Below are 23,142 nucleotides of genomic sequence, written 5' to 3' on the forward strand. Positions count from 1 at the left end.
AGAAGTAAATTTGTTCTAAACCGAACAAGTTTGGATTCAAGATTTAATGTGTAGCGCCCTTGAAGACATTTTATCTCTCTAAGGTCTTTGTCGACACTGGAAGGGAAACAACTATAGTGGAAATCCACAATGCTTCAGTTCCAAAGTGAACATGACCCTTGTCGATCTCTTGAAGAGCTAGAACACCAACATCACAGCCGACAGCTGGTTCACGTCCATATAACACATTGAAATGCTCAGCCACTTGAGAATGACATATATAAACACGGTAAAAAAGAATGAAAGAGAGGTCCTCCCCCTTTCCTTGCTAGTCATACATATTTAGAGACCATCTGAACCTGGTGTCATTTTTTCCACAAAAAAAAACCAGTGCTTCGTCAATCCCCTTTTCAGCAGCAACTGAACATGAGAGTATTAAACCAGAGAACACCATGACAAACTACGCAACAAAAAATGGAGTGGACTCTCTAGACCAAAAGTGGTCCACTTACACGACTTAGCACCGCACGAGAATATGGTCCAAAGAGGTGTGGTATGCGATCATGGACATAGATGGAGTCAATGCCAATGTCATTCTGAGCTACTCAAAACCTCAAGAAAAGACTTGACCTGAAGAAAATTGCTAATAGAGCTAGGTTAATGATAGACTCATCAACCCGTAATTTAGGATCAGAGCAACCCTCCAAAGCATGAGTCGGCAACCCCCGGCGCGCAGGCCGCATGGGGCCCGCGAGTTGTCTTGGTGCCTCCCGCAAGATACTCGCCGCAGCATACCTGACGAACCATATTACACATCCCACCAATACACAACGGAGTGAAAGGGAGCGCCATCTACAATTCTGACATCTAGCATTCTTGGAAAAATCCGTAAACACAATTTAGAATAGTTAGTTGGATGTTCAGCCATCCAGACCAATTATTTATGTATGTTACAATTTTTGTTTCTTAGTAAACCTACCTCCCAAGTTTAAGAAAGACCCCCAGAAAGAAACATTTTGCCTTTAGATTTTCTTTGTTTATTCGGTTTTAGTTCAGTAAAACTTAGTATTGTGGTACCAATTGTTAGCCAAATTATCTGGTCATGTTATGTGGCCATCTTGTGGCAAAATATTCAGAATAAAAAAAAATGACGCTTGATTTTGAAGATAGGTGTGATCTGGTATAGTGGTAATGGGACAGCAAAAAATGGTACACACTGGGACATATCCCATTGGGTACCAGATGACACCCATCCACAAAATCAAGGGTAATTTTTTTTATTCTAAAGGTAATTTTCATCAAAAGTGCTCAAGTACATCCCAGTTGTGAAAGGAGCATAGATACAGCATCTGAGGGGCAGAATAAGGTATTAAGTTTAAACTTTCAGGGAAACTAGAGGGAGATAAAAACTAAATAAAAAGGTACAATACATATCCAGATTGTGAAAAAGGTGTATGTATAATATCCCAAGAAAAAAAGAGGGTATATTGAAACTTTCAGAGCATATTATTGGGGATGTTGAACTAAATCAAAAGACACTATGTCCATACAAATTTGTCATAAGGGCATATTACAATATCTTGGGAACATAGGAAAGTATTAAGTTGAAATTTCAGGACCTATTGAGGGAGATCTATAACTAAATATGGATGTTAAAATTGCCTAGATGCAATATATCTGGGGTTGCTAAAGGCATTAAGGTGAAACTATTAGGGGATATTGCATTGTATATTGAACAAAATCAAAATGCACTGTATGCATGCACGTTTTCAAAAGGGCATATGAACAATATCTGAGGAACAGCTGAAAGGAATAAATTGAACCTTTGAGGGCTACTAAAACTACTACTTATGAAATTAGTACTACTGCTATTGTGACTTTTTCAAGCTGTGACTGTTTTTAACTGTTTGAATATGTGACTAGTTGCAACTGCATATACTTGTGACTGTGACTGATTGCGACTAAAACCCCAAGCTCTTGTAACTACAATTGCCAGTGCATTTGACTTTGACTCCGTCAACTACTTTGCTATAGCAAACAACAAGACAATCGCTCAGAACTGGAGCAATTCCAAAGAGCCAGGGATAAACTGGCTGGTTGGCTCTATAAAAACAAATAGATATACATAGGCCTATATTTTATTTCTTAGTTTTGCACACCCAAGACGGCTTCTAAAAAAAGAAAGATCGTTGATGAAAGACAGATTTTTAATGGAGCATGACTAATTTATATTTTTTATTGAAGTTAAAAAAAACCTTTGTGTTAAATCTGCCAAAAAGTTATTTCCGTGGTAAAGGAATATAACTTGAAATGACATTATGATACTGAGTACAAAACTAAATTTTACTGTCTTGGAGTTGAATCTCGAAAAAATAAGATCATTAACTTGAAATGGTCACTCAAAAATCAGCAGAAAATCCATAAAGTTGTGATAGACAAAAGCAAATCAGCTGTAGGTGCCAGCTACAAAATGACAGAAGTTATAGCAAAGCATGGTCGCCAATTTACCAACAGCGAAGTTGTCAAAGAATATGTCTTAGTTATTGCGGAGTAAGTATGCCCGGAACAGAAAAATATTTTTGAAAACATTAATGTCTCTACTAGAACTTGGACCCACCGCACCGAAGACTTGGATGTTAACTTCTGTGCGCAATTTAAGGACAAAGCGCAGTCTTTTACATACTTCTCTCGTGCGATTCCTAATATTTGTACAAAGGATTGATGAAAACTTTCATGTATATGAGGAGTTATTTAACAAAGGCGGTCTTATTGGAACTGTGAAGGGGGAGGATTTTTTTCATCACTTGGAACAAGGTCTGGTTTCATTTGGCTTGAGCAGGGATATATAAATCCGCATCATCTTTGACGGCAAAAAAAAATTAGTGGTCATAATAAAGGTGTCGTTGGAAGCGTCAACAGAAAACTTCTAGAGTCTGGATCTGAACTTTCATTTGCATTTCACTGTATTGTCAATCAAGAAACATTGTGTTGCAAGGTTTTATCGTGGAGAGAAATAATTGATACCGTTATATCTTCTATTAATTTTGGTGACGTGACTATGGTAACGTGATTTATTACTGTGAACTTAGATGGCTAAGCCGAGGATCAGTACTTCAACGATTTTTTTTTATTTAAAGACAGAAATTTGTAACTTAATGGAGATGAAAGGAAAGGTAATACCGGAACTTTACAACAACAACGAGTGGGTTGTAGATCTTGGGTTTTTAACTGATTCGATTAAAGAACTGGATCTGCTCAATACACGTTTACAAGCAAAAAATAAATTTATATGCCAGATGTATTCAGATGTGTAAGCATTTGAAATGAAACTAACATTATTTATTAAACATATCGATGAAAGTATGCTCGATTATTTTCCAAATTGCAAGAAAACAGCAAAAGAAGCTGGTATAAATTTTGTTTGGCAAAATACTAAAATGAAAAGTGCATTAATACAACTTTAAACTGGGTTTGAAAACCAGTTTTCTGATTTCAAAAAGATCTCACGATTAGGAGGAAGATCTCATGATTTCAGAAAGATGGATATTTCCAAAAACCCCTTCGCAGTGGATGTCAATAATGCACCAAGTGATTTTCAAATCAACGCGATAGATTTGCAAAGTGATACCACACTTGAATTAGCTTTTAAGGAAAAAACAAACTTGGTGGATTTCTATGGAAGTATGCCCTCTGAAAGCTGCCATATGTGACCTTTTTCTGGAATTTATTGGCAAAACGTGAAAAGACTAAAATCCGCTCTTTATTTTTCCGTTTTGCAAAGTACCTACTAAAATTGCCACCTTGGACAAAAAATAGTTTTCTGATTCGGTGCTACAACCTAGCGGACCCAAATCTAGCTGTTGAGACACTTATTAGCCTTTCAAAAGTTGTTGTCTTTGTTGCTATTTTTGAAGAAGTTGTTGTTTCTGTTGTAATCTTTGAGTATGTTATCTTTCTGTTTCCACTTTTCGTACTATTTTGTATATTATTTAAGAAGTAGTTGCTTTTGTTGTTATTATTTTTTTTCTTAAGTATATTATCTTTTTGTTTCTTCTTTTCGCATTTTTGTATACTCTGTCATTGTACATTTATTGTATACGACGGGTTTTCAATATATATTATTATTATATTAAAATCTTTGCTCAGCAAATAATTACTATGTTTCGTAGCATATTTGTTTGTGAGCAAACTTATTCAATTCTGAATTATCGAAAAAACAAACACTGTCTTCGGTTATCAGATATAAATTTAGACGCAATACTATGCGTCTCTACTACAAAAATGCAAGCGAATGTAAAAAAATTGCACGTAAAATGCAACAACAAAAATTTTATTGATTGCATTAATTACAATAAATATCTTAAAAATATGCATTAAGCGTTTTATTTTTAAACCTAATATATTTGTGTATAAATATAATAGATGTACTCTAGTCATTATGGTATACCTACAGCATTACAAATGTGTCATCACATTACAAATGTGATGACATGTGACCTAAGTGCGGCCTGCGTATTATCTCCACGTAAAATTTTGGCCCTTTTACAAAAAAAGGTTGCCGACCCATGCCCCAAAGGATCCCACGAGTACTGCGTAATTTGATCAAGAACCATAAATGATTTTCAGCTGAGAATGCCCCCCACATGTGTGCTTCAGGTTCCAAATGACAAAAATTTTGTTGCCTCATATGCCTAATCAAGGACAAAAAATCAAATATATCTACAATTCGTACCAATACATATATGTATGGAATATGCCAAGTTCCTCTGCCCAAAATGCGATTAGTAGAGTGATTTTTGTGTTTTAGTATTTCTAACTGATATATCTGAATATTTTTTAAGTGAAATTGGGATAAATTTGGAACGGTATTTTCCTCGAACTTTTAAAAAGTGGGACCCCACAGACCAAACTTTGCAGTTGGTGTAACTTTTTTCTCCGTGCCAGTTAAGGGTTAAAGTTATGCGATATTAAATGTCAAAATTGATATAGCTATATGTTGGACCAAAAATGAATATTGAGCATCGAAACGTAAATATCTATATCGGAAACAATATTTGGAAATATCTGTTCATTTTCAGCTTTTTCAACCATGAACATCCAACAAAAAAAATTCCAACATACGAAAAATTCTCGTTAATACTTAGTGTAAATTTAAGTTTTAGGGGGGGGGCAGATACCCCCCACCCCCCCATCCCAAAGCCCCCCCCTCCCATCAGAGGTACGAAAAATATTCTCAGAATAGCAAACAAAAAAAACAATCACTGTCGTTGTTCAAAAGTCTGCATCGCGGGTAAACGTAAATGTTGATAAACTTGAAAAATTAATTGACAAAATGAATCAAGATGTTGACTTTGACAGTTCGCATATTATCATAATTTTGATTACCTATCCGAAGTAAGTCTGATTATTTATGTTTATTAATGTTTTTTCCTTGTTTTAAACCTCTCTATATTTCACACTGAATAGTTCCTCTTCCTGTAAAATTTCTTGCATAAATAATTTTCACTAAAATCAGAGACGTTGCATCTATTTGTAAATCTAGAACATTATTTTTCAAATAACATATTACAATTAAGACTAAATTAGATAATGGTTACCATTCTTAAATCAGCTAGAAACGACACTTTTTTCTCCCTTGCCCCTTTGCTTTAGACGCGTTTTTAATTCTGGTTACTATGGGCTGGGGTTATTACTTTACTAGGTTGCAGCTGCCGCTGCAACCATGATCTCAAAAGTCAAGAATATTTTGTGTTATTTTTTGATCTGTTGTTAAATGTTGATCTCTTATCGGATTTAAAAGACGTGTTGATTTCATCTTTGATTTTGTGGAGGATCTCCATGGGCAACAGCTGGAATCTAGACTATTCAATGAGTTCGCAGTCCCTAAGATTTTAGTAGCTGAATTTAAGGAAAAAGTTCCAAATCTTTTGAGTTTCCGAAAGAGACGAAAAAAAGGAGGGGAGAGAGGGATGATTTATATATATATATATATATATATATATATATATATATATATATATATATATATATATATATATATATATATATATATATATATATATATATATATATATATATATATATATATATATATATATATATATATATATATATATATATATATATATATATATATATATATATATATATATATATATATATATATATATATATATATATATATATATATATATATATATATATATATATATATATATATATATATATATATATATATATATATATATATATATATATATATATATATATATATATATATATATATATATATATATATATATATATATATATATATATATATATATATATATATATATATATATATATATATATATATATTCACACATGGTTAAAGCATAGTCAAAATTGTGCTCAAGTTCCAGGTTTCTCCACTCTCAAGGGGCGTGCTTTATTAAGTTGTTATTGCATAATAGGAAAACTGTGTTGTTTTTAACGTGAAGATGGTCACAGGCTTTTTTTTACAGACTAGACACTATTGTCAATATTTTAAATTTGAAAAGTATTTAAGTTATATAATCATCTAAAACAGGAATCATCGGAAACCTTATTCAATTATATTAATTTGGTGGAAGCATCAAAAACTTCCATCAAATGGGTAATCCTGTGAGAAAAGGCACTGTATTCTGCATTGCTACCTTTTCTAGTACGAATTTATGTGCTAAACCATACTGACATTTTGAAAACTAATGGCTTTCTGTTTTGTGTAAAATCACTTTTATTTAGACCAGTATAAACAGGAAATTTTTGCTAAGGGTGTTATTACATGATACGGAAAAAGGTGAAGTTTCCGTGTGGACTTAACTAAAAGAAAAAGTCGTGTAGTTCTCGTTTGGATTTGGTAGCATTTTCCACATTAATAAAGTTATGGCAATCATGAATCCATGCACAAAATCATGCATGCGCCAATCCACACGAAAAACCACGCATTTTTCTTCATCGTGTAATCGCACCACAAGTCGTAGTTGTAGTCACTACTAACTCCAGTGTAAATGGCCTCTATTGACAATTCAAAATTACATCATATGTAAAAATTTAGGCAGGGTGTGTTCACCCTTGCAGAGGATTACGCATTTTTCATGATTAACAGCATTTCGAAGATATTTGTGACACTTTTTAAGTTTAGAAATACTACCAAATCACGCTTTTAGGCTGAAAATGACAATCTCAGCCAAAAATATTTGGCAATGTCTGATTGGCTTTTGGATAATTGTCGAAAATTTGAACTTTGTAAATGTTGAATATTTTGCTGGATTTTTTTTTCTATTTTTGCGAATAGCATCTTTCAGAGATTTTTTTTTCTATTTTTTTCGAATAGCATCTTTTAGAGAGGCACTTTATGTTGTATTTGCTAATAGCATCTTTTATACACGCTATTAGCACCTTTATAAATTAAAAAAAAAATTATGGTAACTTTGCAGATTACAACATCATTTAGCTAGGATTGTTTTGTGAGGAAGAACTAGTGGTAGTACTAAAAGGATTGGTATTTATTTAGCCTTGGCCCCCTCATAAGGAGACATGTTAAGAAAACAATTCTTACTTTAAAATATGTATAATGATCCTAGGCTAGTTCTTATATTATCCAAGGGGAGAACCTTTATCATCAAGTCTTTCCTCTAAAAATCCTCAAAAGTGAAAAAGTTTTCAAATATCACCACGTTCTTAATTCAATGCTTAAGTCTTCTGAAATTGCTGCTGTAAACTGCTGCCAAATAAGTTGTTTTATAGATAGCATTTAGCATGTGTTTAACACAGTAAAAAAACGTGATTAAAGAAAAAGTAGTGGTATATTGAGATTATAGAAATTGAACATGCCATTAACAATATATATATATATATAACAATAACTTGGCCCCCTCATAACAATATATACTATATATAACAATAACTTGGATAATATAACCTAACCACTGCTATTCGCCCTTCGCCACTGCTATTTGCCTTTTGCCACTGCTATTAATATTTTGTATTTACGCCACTGCTATTCGCCCTTTGCCACTGCTATTTAAAAATAAAATAAAAAGACCAGCATGAACGCTATCTATAAAAGAACTTATTAGGCGGTAATTTAAAAAGACTTAAGCATTGAATTGAAAACGTGGTGATATTTGGAAACTTTCTCTTTTGAAGATTTTTAGAGGAAAAACTTGATGATAAAGGTTCTCCCCTTGGATAATATAAGAACTAGGATCATTAAACATATTTTAAAGTAAGAATTATTTTCTAAATATGTCTCCTTATCAGGTGTCACAAGACTAAACAAATACCGGTATTTTGAAGTACCTATCTTCACTCCTTCTCCCTCTAGAGGGTCCTGACCTTTGATGACCTTAAACAATCTGTGTGTTATAAAAGTCTTGCAAAATAGATCTTCTGCTTAAATGAAGTACAACAAAATTATTTCAGCTTCACAACTTGGTAAATTTCTACCAAATCCTAGTATAGAGTTAGGACTAAAGTGAATACACCATTCGATGCCTTTTTTTATGCTGATTACAAATATAATAATAATTTCTATCGTAAATTTATTTCAGCCCCCCCCCTATATAGGCCAAGTCAGGGTTAGGCTATAGAAATATATACCCTGAATTGGCATATATAGGGGGGCTGAAATTCATTTTCAATAGAAATGATTACTATATTCTTAATCAGCATAAAAAAGGCTTTGAGTGGTATATTCACTTTATGCGTAAGTCAATAATATGATTTGGTAGAACTTTACCCACAACTTTGCTCAATCACAATTTATAAGGTTTTAAAGATATGCAAATACATTTCGTAAATTTGGAAAAAAACATTGATATGGCTTAGAAATCTACTCAACTAACAGGAATTGCATTTTCAGAACTAAAGCCAGAAAAAAAGAAACTGATACCTGAAAATTAAGATAAAATGTTGTTTTGTCAAATTTTCAATACGTATAGGTACCCTCTAGAGGGAGAACCCTCTAGAAGTAGGTACTTCAAAATACCTTCCCATGACAAACTTTAGCCTATAGACCCATCCCTGAAAGTTTCATTTTCCTAACCCAAACCCTTTCCAAGATAGCCAAAAGTAGCTAAAGTAGAACTTTACCAATGAATTTCTTAAATATGGTGGCTATGAGGTTAGAAATAGGCTAAGCTGCTGAAGATTATGAATGTGATTTTTGGGTAAATATGCAGCAGTTCCCATTTCTGACCTACAAATAAAGTGTACATACCACTCAATGCATTTTTTATGCTCTTTCCAAATATAATAATTGCTTTTGTTGCAAATTCAATTTTAGCCCTTCTTGGACCCTTGAAAATGATTTTTTAAAGGGTCATGATCAAGGGCACCAGCAGAAACTTTTCCAGGTGGGGTCCAAACACCAAAATATCAGTGGTGGTTGGGTGACATGGAATGTATTTCAGGGATTTTTTTTTCATAGGAATAAGTTTATTTTTAAATACTTTTAGGAAAGAACCCTCAAATAAAAACAGCAACTAAATTGCCTGCAAAATGAAACAAAATACAGTAAATTTTAAACTGTTTGGATTCCAGGCAAAAGGATTGATTGTTTAATCAATAATATATTTAATTATTATGCATTTAATATTAAAAGAAAATCAAACTCAAACCAAAATTACAGAAAGATTGCTTTCATAGATTATAACAGATATAGACTTGCCTTTATACAATTTCCTATGCGCTTAAAATAATTTACACAAGGAGTAGAGGTACTCAAAAATCATCCTGCCTGCATAGATACTGCAATTTGATTTTATAACAGCCATGTAAAATGTACCTCTTTCATAACAGGACAAGAATTGGCTTATTATGCTGATTAATCAATAAAACGTTTTCCAAAAAATAAGTTTTTCAAAGAAAAGTAAAGAACTCCATTAAACAAAAAATTAGCAGAAATACAAGTGAATGTTCATTATCAGTTTAATATGCATATACTGATATTTAGAAGTCAAAATGTTAATAACCTTTGATTTATCAAGGTTGTAAAAGTAAAAATATTTGTGATTTTTTCAGTAAAGTGCACATTTTGTTCTAGCCTTGGGTAGGCATAGGAGTTTTGCGCCCAACTTATGTTAATTTCTGCTTGTTTTGAGTTTGACTCGGTTATTTATTTTAATTTCTGTTCGTTTTGGGTTTCATTTATTTATTGATGCTGATTTGTGGTAGTTTCGAGCTTGGTAGATTATTTAATTTTTGCTCATTTTTTGTTTAATGAGGTTCTTTACTTTTCTTTGAAAAACTTATTTTGTGGAAAAAGTTTCTTAAATTAATTTCTGTTCATTTTATATTGACATAGTCTTTTCAGGGAAAAAGAAAATAACACTTTAAATCTTTTCGTTTTTTAAGACTTTATAGTTGGCCTGCTATTTGTATGCTAGAGAAAAATTTTCAGCAATTTTTAACAATATACACCATTTTAAAAATCTGGACACAAATAGTACTGTTTAACTTAGTTTCATACCTCCTCTAGTTGAACTGAACTGGAAAATTTGATAGCATTCGCAAAAAAATCTGTTTACTTTCTTTGATAGCTTGGATACACTTACACAATTTTGATTTGGTTAAATTTTAAGAGCAGAAGTAGCCTCGAAAGTTTGAAAATAAAACCCCGAGTTGTTCTTGGGATGATGCTAAGATGCCTAATTTGGAATCAGCATTACAACAGTGTATTTTTATTTAATCTTAACGCAATATTTAGTTTTTAAAAGTAATGGGCAAATAGGAGGGTGGGCGTGGAAGGGGGATTAGTAGCCCTCCAATCACTTTCAACTATTAAAAAAAGCATCAGCCCTTTCTATTTTCAATCGAATGAGCCCCTTTCGAAGTTCCCACAACAACTCCTTTGATACGAAGTGCCCTGGTCTAAACAACAACAACAACAAAAAATATTACTAATCACTTTCGACTATTAAAAAGGGCAATAGCCCTTTGAATTTCAAATCAAATGAGCCCTTTTCTGAAGTTTCTACAACAACGTCTTCTATAAAAACCTTTTTTCCCTCCAGGGCATAACTTAAAACCCTTGCCCTGAGGCTGTGGTGGAGTATCCTCCTCAAAAACATATTTTCTATCCGTAAATCAACTATGCTAACCAAAATGGCTATCTCAAAATTTTTATTGGCTGTGTTGGGGAGAATGATGGGTCTGGGGGACGGGGGGGGGGCTAGTTGCCCTCCAATCACTTTCAACTATGAAAAGGCACACTAGACTGTTGAATTTCCAATCAAATGAGCTTTTTTTGAAGTTTTTACGACAACGCCTTCTATAAAAAAACATTATATGCCCCCTGGGCATAACTTAAAACCCTTGCCCTGAGGGTTGTGGGGGAGTATTCTCCTCAAACACATATTTTCTATCGGGAAATCAACTATGCTGAACAAAATGACTATCTCAAAATTTTGATTGGATGTAATTGGGTGAATGATTGATGTGGGGGGGGGGCTAGGTGCCCTCCAATCACTTTCAACTATTAAAAAGGGTACTAGCCCTTTGAATTTCAAATCAAATGAGCCCCTTTTGAAGTTTCTATGACACCATCTTCTATAAAAACCTTATATACCCCGGGACATAACTCAAAACCCTTGTCATGAGGGTTGTGGGGGAGTGTCCTCCTCAAAAACATATTTTCTTTCAGGAAATCAACTATGCGCAACAAAATGGCTAACTCAAAATTTTAATTGGATGTGTTTGGGAGATTAATGGACATAGGGGAGGGGCTAGTTCCCCTCCAATCACTTTCTACTATTAAGAATGGAACTATCCCTTTGAATTTCCAATTGAATGAGCCTGTTTTGAAGTTTCTATGACAACACCTTCTATAAAAACCTTATATGCCCCCAGGGAGTAGCTTAAAACCCTTTCCCTGAGGATTTTGGGGGAGTTTCCTCCTCAAAAACATATTTTCTATTTGGAAATCAACTATGCTGAACAAAATGCCTATCTCAAAATTTTGATTGGATGTATTTGGGGGAATGATGGGCATGGGGGGGCTAGTTGCCCTCCAATCACTTTGGACTATTAAAAAGGGCACTAGCCCTTTGAATTTCCAATTGAATGAGCCTGTTTTGAAGCTTCTACGACAACGTCTTCTATAAAAACCTTATATGCCCCCAGGGCATAACTTAAAACCCTTGCCCTGAGGGTTGTGGGGGAGTGTCCTGCTCAAAAACATACTTTCTATCTGGAAATCAACTATTCTGAACAAAATGGCTATCTCAAAAATTTTTTTGGATGTTTTTGGGGGAATGATGGGCATGGGGGGGGGCTAGTTACCCTCCAATTGCTTTTGACTATTAATAAGGGCACTAGCCCGTTGAATTTCCAATCAAATGAGCTTTTTTGAAGTTTCTACGACAACGCCTTCTATAAAAACATTACATGCCCCTTGGGCATAACTTAAAACCCTTGCCCCGGGGGTTGTGGGGGACTGTCCACCTCAAAAAGATCTTTTTTATCTGAGAATCAACTACACTGAAAAAAATGGCTATTTCAAAATTTTTAATGGATATGTTTGGGGAATAATGAGCGTGGGAGGGGGGCTAGTTGACCTCCAATCACTATCGACTACTAAAAAGGGTACTGTGACGATAAACTTTTATGGCTATATGTTAATTTTGGTAATAAAGATTGACCGCGTCAAATGTAATTTACACCTTATGCACTTACACCTTATAAGTTCTCCAATAGCGCCACTTATAGCGCTAAGGACTGTGCCATATGTTATATTATGATTTAAAGCAGTGTACCAATCGCGCTACTCGCAGAAAGCGAGAAAATAAAATATGTAATTATATAAATGTAACCTCCTTTCCTTGGTTTATGTCGAAATCAATTACCTGTTATAGTATGTAGAAATCAGATCCCTGGGAGCGCTACCATTGGAGACATACGAACTAATTACCTGCTGTGCGATTAGATATAGACATATAAAATAAACACAAGTAGAAAAGCAATAGTTTTATTATGACTTACATATTTAGGTGTACAGCAGTGGTTCACTTCAAATGACAACGAAAAAGGCAAGGATAAATTGGCTCTCAAAGATAATGTTGATGGCAATAGAGACAATCCATAATTGAAACAAAAAACAGTTTTTTTTCATTATATCACACAAGTAAAACTCATGCGTGTTACTAGCCTTTTTCACAATTGGCCCAAGTCCTGTGGAGGGGGCCGCTACTTAGTAATTATGTTCGCAAACATACTACATTATGTGGACTGTTAGTCCAATAATTTGTTTTAAACATTTCTGATGATTCCAACGTTCACACACTCTTATAACTTAGATTTCCTGCGAAACATATATCATTTTTCTTATTACCAAAGATCTTAGCAAAATTCCAAACCGTCTAGTGTCATTGTTTGACTGAAGCTAAAATGCAATTTCTCTTTTTGCTGATTAAGAATTTAGACTCTTGGAAACAGTATTTGAACTCAATTAGGGGACGTTTAATTTCTGTCGGAATTGTCTTTAGAAAAAGGAATTTAATTTTTTGTATTTTAAATATATCACATTTTACTCACGGTACAGTACTAGCCCTTTGAATTTCCAATCGAATGAGCCTGTTTTGAAGTTTGTACAACAGCACCTTCTATAAAAAACCTTATATGCTCCCAGGGCATAACTTAAAACCCTTGCCCTGAGGGTTGTGGGGGAGTGTCCTCCTCAAAAACATATTTTCTATCCGGAAATCAACTATGCTGAACAAAATGGCTATCTCACCATTGTAATGGAATGCGTTGTAGGTATGGTGGGGAATGGGGGGGGGGTAGTTGCCCTCCAATCTCTATTGGCTATTAAAAAGGACACTAGCCACTCCAATTTCCAATAGAATGAGCCCTTTTCGAAGTTTCTACGACAACTCCTTCAATACAAAGTGCCTGGGTATGAAAAAAAAAAAAAAAGTTTCTACGACAACGCTAAGAACTTTATATGCCCCCAGGGCATAACTTAAAACCCTTGCCCCGAGGTTTGTGGGGGGAGTGTTCTCCTCAAAAAGATATTTTCTATCTGGAAATCAACTACGCTGAACAAAATGGCTATCTCAAAATTTTGATTGGATGTGTTTGGGGGAATGATGGGTGGTGGGGGGGGGGCTAGTTGCCCTCTAATCACTTTCGACTGTTAAAAAAGGCTCTAGCCCTTTGAATTTACAATTGAATGAGCCCTTTTTTAAGTTTTTACAACAACGCTATCTATAAAAACTTTATATGCCCCTAAGGCATAGCTTACAACCCTTGCCCTAAGGGTTGTGGGGGAGTGTTCTCCTCAAAAACATATTTTCTATCTGAAAATCAACCATACTGAATTACAGAATTGTCTCCCAATCTGTAGTGGAGGGTGAGGCGTAAATTTTGGGCCTGGGGGGAGGGGGTTTTTTGTCCTCCAAGCCCTGTTATCTATTAAAAAGAGCACTAGCCCTGTCAATGTCCAATTAAATGTGCCTGACTTGAGGCTTCTACGATAATATCTTCTATAAAAACCATATATGGCCCCAAAGCATGACATACTACCTATGCATTGAGAGTTGTAGAAAAGTGTTCTTTCTGGAAATAATTTTTCTATCTTGAAATCAACTATGCTCAACAAAATGGCTATCTAACAGTTTTGATTGGATGTGTTTGGGGGAATGTGGGGCATGGGGGGGGGCTAGTTGCCCACCAATCACTTTCGACAAATAAAAAGGGCACTAGCCCTTTGAATTTCCAATTGAATGAGCCTGTCTTTAAGTTTCTACGACAATGCCTTCTATAAAAAACCTTAGATGCCCCCAGGGCATAACTTAAAACCCTTGCCCCGAGGGTTGTGGGGGAGTGTCCTCCTCAAAAACATATTTTCTATCTGGAAATCAACTATGCTGAACAAAATGGCTATCTCTAATTTTTGATTGTATGCTTTTGGGGGAATGAGGGGCGTAGGGAGGGGGCTAGTGGCCTTCCAGTCACTTTTGACTATTAAAAAGGGCAAATTTTACTAGCCAATCTAATTCCTAATTGAATGAGCCCTTTTCAAAGTTTCTACGACAACTGCTTCGATACGAAGTGGCGGGTGGAGAAAAAACACATTGTGCCCACATTGTTCTTTACTTAGGCAGCGCTAGCGCGCTGCCTATGATTCCAAATATATATGTTTCATTAAGTTTAGTTTGACCCATCAAAAGCTACAAGCCTGGGAAAATTTGTCTGATTTTCAAAAAAGGGGGAAAGACCCTCTCAAAGTCGTAGAATCTTAATGAAAATCACACCATAAGATTGAGCGTATCAAAGAACCCTACTGTAGAGGTTTAAAGCTCATATCTGCAAAAACGTGGAATTTTGTAATTTTTGCCAGAAGTAAGATCATGGATGTTTTTTTTTTCCAGGGGTGATTGTATTGACCCAGTGGGTCTAGACCGTCGAGAAAGGGTTCATTCTAATGGAAATAAAAGATTCTAGTCCCCCTTTAAGTGACAAAATAATTTGAGGGCAACTAGGCTCCCTCCCACGCCACTTTTTTCCAAAACCGTCTCATGAAAATTTTGAGATAGTTCTTTTCTTCAGCATAGTTGAAATTCCCAATAACTGTGTATTTAGCAACAAAATGACTCCCTACCGCCCATTGAGACAGGTTTTTAAGTTATAAAATTTAATTATTGTTTTATTTGTTATTGCAAATATATACAGAGTTTTCTGGTGGGGAGAGAAGGAATTTTCTGCTGGGAGGATTTTACACGGAGATAATTTTTCAAGGAGATAGAAGTTTCCAGGGGGTTGAACTTTTCAGAGGAAATTTTATACTTGGTGAATTTGCCTTGGTGAATTGCTATTTTTCTAACAATATTGACAGTTTTGAACTTGGTTATCAAACACCAAAATATTTAATGCCTTTGGACTCAATTGTTTATAAAAAGTAATGCATTATTGAAGTAGTTTTTTCAAAGTAAAACATTAAAACTAAGATTAAGAAAATCAAACACAAATTTTAATTCAATATTTTTAATTTAATTTTAGATACCAAAAACCAATATATTTGACACCTTTATACTTCATAATTGTAAAAAATTAGATCTTTCTCAAAGCAACAACTAGATAAATAGAATCACTCCTTGAAAAATAAATAAATGATAATAATACACAAAAAACGTATCCATTCAGGGGGAAAATACAAAAATTCCCAGCATTTCGTGCAGAGGAAACATTTCTGATTATAGTGGCTTCATATATCAGCTCATGGGTACTCTGGCAATGCAAGCAAAAGTTGACGGCATATTTTACCGAAACTGGCCCTTATTAAGTTGTTTTGCTTGTGTTTTCTTTAATTGTACGAACTTTCTTGTGTACTAATAACTGCACTAATTACTAATAAACAAATACATATTTAGGATCACCATAAAAAGCTGATTCTTTGATTGAGTGTTATCAGTAGTAAGCTCTTACACTTTAGTTATAGGGTCAAAATCTGTTGGCAGGCAGTCAACAATGGGGTAACACACATTTTTTCCATGGTTTTTCCATATTCTGTTTTTTTCTTTTGGTTTCCTTATAATTAATTTATAGTCCCAAATTTCCAGGGGGGGGGGGCATGGCCCTCCCTGCCGGCGCCCATGGTCATGATAACTTTTTCCTATAGTTTTTGGGTATAAAAAAGAGGTAAAACAATGGTTTCCAACTTACCATTTCATTATAAATCTATTTTGTATAAGTTGTATAATTCACAAGCATTGTTTTGTCGTGATTAAGTTGGATAAAAAAATAAAAAATTCAAAACAATTCTGCTATGTTTTCTCCTTGTTCTGTTAGGCTGTTTAAAAACTGTCAATTCAACTAAATCTAAAAAAAAAAAAAAAAAAAAAAAAAAATCAAAGCAGACAGAAGAAACATGGTGGATGGATAAATAGTGAATATTTTTTGAAATTTTTCATCCAACTTTGTTATGACAAATCATTGCTTGTGGATTGTATAACTTTAACAAAATAACAAAACCAAGGTTTTAACCCTTTTTTATACCCAAAAACTATAGAAGGAAATTACTGTTTTCAAGGGTCCTAAAAGGGCTTAAAAATTAAATTTACAACAAAAGCAATTATTACATCAAGAAAGAGCTTTAAAAAGACATCAAGGGGTATGTTCACTTTATTTGTAGGTCACAAATGTGGACTGATCCATATTTGCCAGTTTTTGAAAAAGGGGAGTACCTGGCAATTTTAGGGAAACTATGATTAAATGTCTATATAAGAAAGGTGATAAGAGTGAGTGGTGGTAATTATAGAGGCATTAGCCAAGAAAATTACTTAGTATGATGATACTTTTCAGACTTAGCGATGCTGTAGACAAAGTTTTAAGAGAAGAACAGTGTAGTTATAGGAAGTGTAGAGGATATGTTGACCAAATTTTTACTCATAGGTTAATAATTGAGAAGTGCCAGAGTCATCAAGTACCTTTAGTCCTCAGTTCTATAAATTTTGAGTAAGCATTTGATTCAACTGGTAGAAGAGCTTTATGGAAGGTCCTATCCTTGTATGGTATACCAGACAAATAAATTAAAGTAATTAGGGCTACATACAAGAATAACACTGCTGTGTTTAAGGTTGGAAATGAGGCTAGTACCTGGTTCTGTGTTAAATCAGGAATTAAGCAGGATTGTGTTCTATCTCCATTTAAATGGATTATTTTAATGGACATTGTCTTAAGGAGTACAGGAAAGGCAATGGTAGAATACAGAATCAAATGGGAATGAAAAAATTTCCTGGACTTAGATTATGCTGATGATTTAAGAATCCTAGATGAAAGTGTGGGCAGAATGATTGAACTTTTAAAGGTTTTGTGAGTTCAAGGTGCTAGAATAGGCTCGAAAATAGATGTAAAGGTGATGTTGGGTAGCAAGAAGATTGATCAAGTGGACAGTTTCACTTACCTTGGTAGTATTATTAGTAAAGACAGTGGGTGCTGTGAAGATGTTAAAAGTAGAATAACCATGGCTCAGGGTGTTTTTTCACAGTTGAAAGAAGTTTAGAAGAATAGGAAGAAAAGTCTGCAAACCAAGATTAGAATATTGGAAGCTATAGTGATGACAGTGCTCAAATATGGTTCTGAAGCATCAGCACTCCAAAAAACATAGGAAGATTTGCTAGATGTTTTACAGAGAAATTCTCCACAGATTGTTTTGGGTACCCAACTGACTGAATGTATTTCAAACAGCAGGCTGTATTAAAAGTGTGGTTCAAATCTGCTTTCTAGGGCTATAATGAGAGAAAGGTTGGTATGGCTAGGACACATTCTGCAGATGATAGATGACATTTGCCAAAGATTGTCCTTTTCAGCCAACCATCCAGGGTAAAACAAAAAGCAGGTTGTCCACAGTTCAGATAGGAGGATGTTATAAAATAAGGTTTAAGGAAAATGGGAACTACCTGGGAAGGTGTAAAGACTGAGGCTTTGAAAAACTAGTATGGAGGAGGAGTGTGCATAGCTGTGTTAGCCACTGGCAGCTTGGTGGTGCAGTGAGCTGTTAGTAGTTGTAGTAATATGAAAGTGAATAAATCACTTGATCCATTTTCTTATGCTCTTTCGTAATTCAATAATTGTTTTTTGGGGAAATTATATTTTCAGCCCTTAATGGGTCCCTAAAAGGTAAAACAGCCCATAGTCCCTGAAAGTTTAAAAACATGTTTAAAAAAACTATCTAGTAAGGAAAAATTGTCACTTGCAGCTGATTCAGGAATGGGGATTATTATTTTCCTTAGTCTTAGCAGTAAAATGTTATTGAGGAAACAAATTTGAAGATTTTTTAAAAAAAGAGCCCAAAATCCCTCAAAAATGACGTCACAGCAAAATGCATGTCATTTTTTAGGGTTTCTTGCTCTTTTTAAAATTTCTGCAAATTTGTTTCCAAAATAACATTTTACTATTAAGACTAAGCTAAATAATAATTACTATTCATTAATCAGATACAAGTGATAATTTTTTCTTACTAGCCAGTTCTTTTTCAAAACATACTTTTAAACTTTTGGGGACTATGGACTGTTTTGATCCCTCTTACCCCTTTAAGGGCTCAAAATGGAATTTGCCAAAGAAGCAATTATTGAATTATGAAAGAGCATAAAAATTGGCATCAATTGGTATATTCACTTTCATCCTAGCTAAATTATGTTGTGAGTCACAAATTTACCAAAATGACAGTCTGAGCAGAAAGTAAGATCTTTGCGCTTTGATGAGTAAAAAGTAGGTTTATTCCATTTTAATAATGATTTTTGAAAATTTCACATGCTTTTCATGTTTTTAGTTAAGGTAGAAAATATACTGTGGGCTACAGGTAATAATGGGCCATTGTCTGTAGACTATGGATTATTGTCTTTTTCAATGGCCATGGAATATATTGTTTCAAATATTGTGCAAAATCTCCAGAGTTGTTTGTTGTTTCACTATCAAATAAAATGATTTGTCCCTATTGAACCATTATTTGTACATCTTGTAAAGGCAGTGTGGTCTTTGATAATACCTAAATCATAAATTTATAGCCAAAACAATATATTTCATATGTATTTTGCCATGTGTCACTCTTGTTTCAACCTTTATTCATGTAAATTTAATCAACTGTATATGTCTTTAATTGGGCTGTTGAGAAAGAAACATGCTAAGAAAACAATTCTTACTTTATTATATGAGGAATAATTGTAGTTAACACATTTCAACTGCAGCTCCACAGTAGCCTGCTCCCCCCCCTAATGTGCAAATATTTAGCCCAAATTATATATTTTCCGTGAATTTTGCCATGCATCACTTTTATTTCAATCTATGTACCTGTAAATTGAATCAACTTTGACAAAATCAAAAACTAGAAATCTCATGAGAAATATATAATTTGGGCTATTTATTTGTACATTAGGGAGGGGTGAAGTATAGAGGAGCTGCCGCCAATATGTGTTAACTACAATTATTCTGCATATTATGAAGCAAGAGTTGTTTTCTTAACATGTTTCCTTCTCAACAGCCCCAATTCTTGGGTTATACCACATTGTGGCTTTCTTAGTTAGTGCTACCTGCACAGCTATGCCTTGCCCTCTGCTCTTGCTTTGTGATGTTTCTTAGCCAATTCTATAGTAACATGTATTGTAACATGTATTCCCTTTTGCATCCTAAGTTAAATATTTATGTATTATTTGTCATTGCTTGAATCATTACATTGCATAGTTAGACATATAAGTTTTTGGTTTTCATAATTTAGCTAGAGAGACAGTGGATACATCACTTGATGCCCTTTTTTATGCTCTTTCCAAATATAACAATTGCTTCCAGGAGAAATTTTATTTTAAGCCCTTGAAGGGGCTCAAAATAGCCCATAGTAACGAAAAATTTAAATATACATTAAGGGAAAAAATTAAGATTTGCAGATGATTCAAAATTGGCAACTATTATTTTGGATTAATATTAATAGTAAATTTGTATCAAATTTTTTAAAAGGGCTTGAAATCCCTTGAACATGCTGTCAGAGCAAAACAAAATCACACCAATGGAATCACTGTTGCTGAAAACCCTATGCAGGAAACTTACAGCCATCCACCATGAACAACAAGGAAAATAAATCTTTTTGCATAGGTAGCAGTGATGTGTCCTCTTTTTTTTGTTCTGCTTTTTTTCTTTGTTGCTGGCAGGGCACTAGAACATCATAGAGAGTTGTTTAAGGGCTCATTTAAAGGCTAATTTTTATATCTAAATAGCTTTAAACTAATTTTTTAACTTTAAATATAGACTATAACTACATACAAGGTATTAAGTTACCTTTAGGGGCTTATATTGTAAAGGAAATAAAAAAGGCATCAAACGATGTTTTCACTTTCTTCCTAGCTAAATTATATGATAAACCAAAAGTTTAGCATTTTATTCCTAACCTGGTCTATAATATTATGTTAGCCTACTGCAAGATATTGAGAACTTGATTAGGCTACTTGAAAATGATTTAAAAAATGAAAGCATGAAAATCTGATTGTGCAGAGCTTATTATAAATTGAAATTTAATTTATTATAGATAGTAGAAGGTTTGATTTTAGTGTTTAGACTCCACAGAAGAAATCAGGTTAATAAAACAATTCTTACTTCATAACATGCAGAAAATTTTAATTTGCACATATTCCAGATTTTTCCACTTTTTATCTTCTTTTTTTCTTACAAATGTATTAATTTTGCTTGTTCCTAAAATTACATGCCTTTGTGTTTGAAAAATGCGGTAACCATAACAGGGGCATTTTAAGAACTGTCGTGATTTTCTTTGAAACAAAATACCATCTATGACATATTTTTATAGCATGTGGTCAAATCCTGTTATGATAATATATTTGAACCCTCTAGAAATACAAAATGCAATAAAAAGAGTATGGAGTAAGATAAAATGAAAAACAAGAAAGAAACATATATAATAAAAAACACTTATCATTGTAAACTCTAAAAATAGACTAACAATGGCTCACAAACAGTTAATACAATCAAATGGAAAATATAAAACTGATTTGGATCACTGTCTGAGTCTGCCTACTAATGCATCCATCTTATCACATATCTAAAAAACTCTGCAATGTTTGGAGATATATCTATTACAAGACCAGATAGGAACACAGATAGAGCACTTTCAAAATTTGAAAAAGACAGACTGAATTTGTTGACATTCCGACATGGCAAAAAAAAACTTCCATAATAGCACCAAAAAAAAAACATAAGGGGGCAGGGACAAGTTATAAAGCCAGCCAAGCATGTTCTTGTCAAATCAGCCTTTAATTCTAGAGGGAAGTCTGTAGGACTTTCTCAACTTCTCTCTCAACAAATTGACTGTTAGTGACAGTGCTGCTCAAATTGAGGTCCTAAATGCAAACCAGGGTACTTAGGAGATGCAGAGGCAGAAATTATGGCAGGGCCAACATAAATTTTTGAATTGGGAGGGTGATTACAACCAAAAACGAGATATCCAGTTTTAGCAGAAGTGATTGCAAGTCTGATGTCAAACAATTCAGCATAGAGGCTATTCACAGGAGCCTGCGGTGATTAAAACTTATCATACAGGAGGCAAATGTGATCTTTGTACAAAGATGGCTTGAGTCAATCTATGGCTTGATGAGAAAATGCAGTATTCTGTGGGTTGTACATCATGTGACATTGTTAAATATTGCAGCACTGAGGTTTTGCTCCACAACACACAGAAATGTTGATGCTATAAAGATTTTCGATGCAAGACACATATAAAAGAGTTTTGATACCATTGTCACAGAGAGGCACAAGCGAATTGGTTTACCCTGCTCCTCAGAACTGCTAAAGTACCTTGGGAGTATAGGACTGATCAAATGCCTCAGAAATATCAATTGCACAAACAAATAAAGATTTGTTCATTCTCTCGTGCCTCTCCAAAATAGACACGAAAACTACGTGTGCATTTCCAACACAAAAACCAAATTGATGCTCTCTATGATCACATCTATTCAAGATTTTTAAGAGAAGAATTTTTTCAAATAGTTTTGCAATAACAGAAAAAACTGTTATCAGACAACAGGAATGACATGATTGAGGGTCCTTATTCTTTTTTTAGACACACAACCAATGCCCTCACATAGTGCAGTCAGTACAAATTGCTGTTCAATACAAGCTTGGAAAATTAACACCATATGTTCCACCAGTTTTGCAGACGAAATAGCACAAGAACTAACAATGACGTGTTATAAACAAGATTTCAGCTATGATCCAGTTGATAAAATGGTGAAGGAGAATCCACAGAAAAGTTCTGCCCAGTGGTGGAGGGATATCAAAGGATAATGAGGAGAAGTGTCTTTTCTAAGTAGTTCCATCAATGGGTTTAGAATGTGAAAACAAAGAAGTGAACTTTGATACTTTGCTCCACAGTAACTGTGGATTATTTTCAGATATCACAAGACAGAATAGATACCTGCCTCCTTTTGAAGAACAGTACAGTTTCTGGTACTCTTCTTTAGTCAATTTGAGGATCCTAAAAATTAATCCAGATTTGTGACAGTTACAATCCACCCATATTTTAAACCATAACTTGTGATGGTTCTTGCGAGTTGTAGCTCGGGTCATTGCTCTAGTCCTTTTTCAGTGTACCAATCCTAATTCACTCAGACGGTACTGCTGCTGAGGTGGCTACTTTAAGCA

The 23,142-nt window shown here is 34.1% G+C and overlaps 1 protein-coding gene across 1 annotated transcript in view; it reads left to right on the top strand.

Moving 5' to 3' along the window:
* Positions 1 to 7,233: 7,233 nt before the first annotated feature.
* The window catches only part of LOC148956523 (EKC/KEOPS complex subunit TPRKB-like), a 36,040-nt gene continuing 20,131 nt past the window's right edge, over positions 7,234 to 23,142 (top strand). Inside the window, exon 1 of the mRNA XM_089085749.1 lies at positions 7,234 to 7,248. The gene's annotated coding sequence lies outside the window, so the exon portion shown is untranslated. The remainder of the gene's footprint in view (positions 7,249 to 23,142) is intronic.

The sequence above is a fragment of the Artemia sp. Qi Xiang Cuo genome, chromosome 1 (assembly GCF_049724085.1).
Source record: "Artemia sp. Qi Xiang Cuo chromosome 1, ASM4972408v1, whole genome shotgun sequence".
Taxonomy (NCBI): domain Eukaryota; kingdom Metazoa; phylum Arthropoda; class Branchiopoda; order Anostraca; family Artemiidae; genus Artemia; species Artemia sp. Qi Xiang Cuo.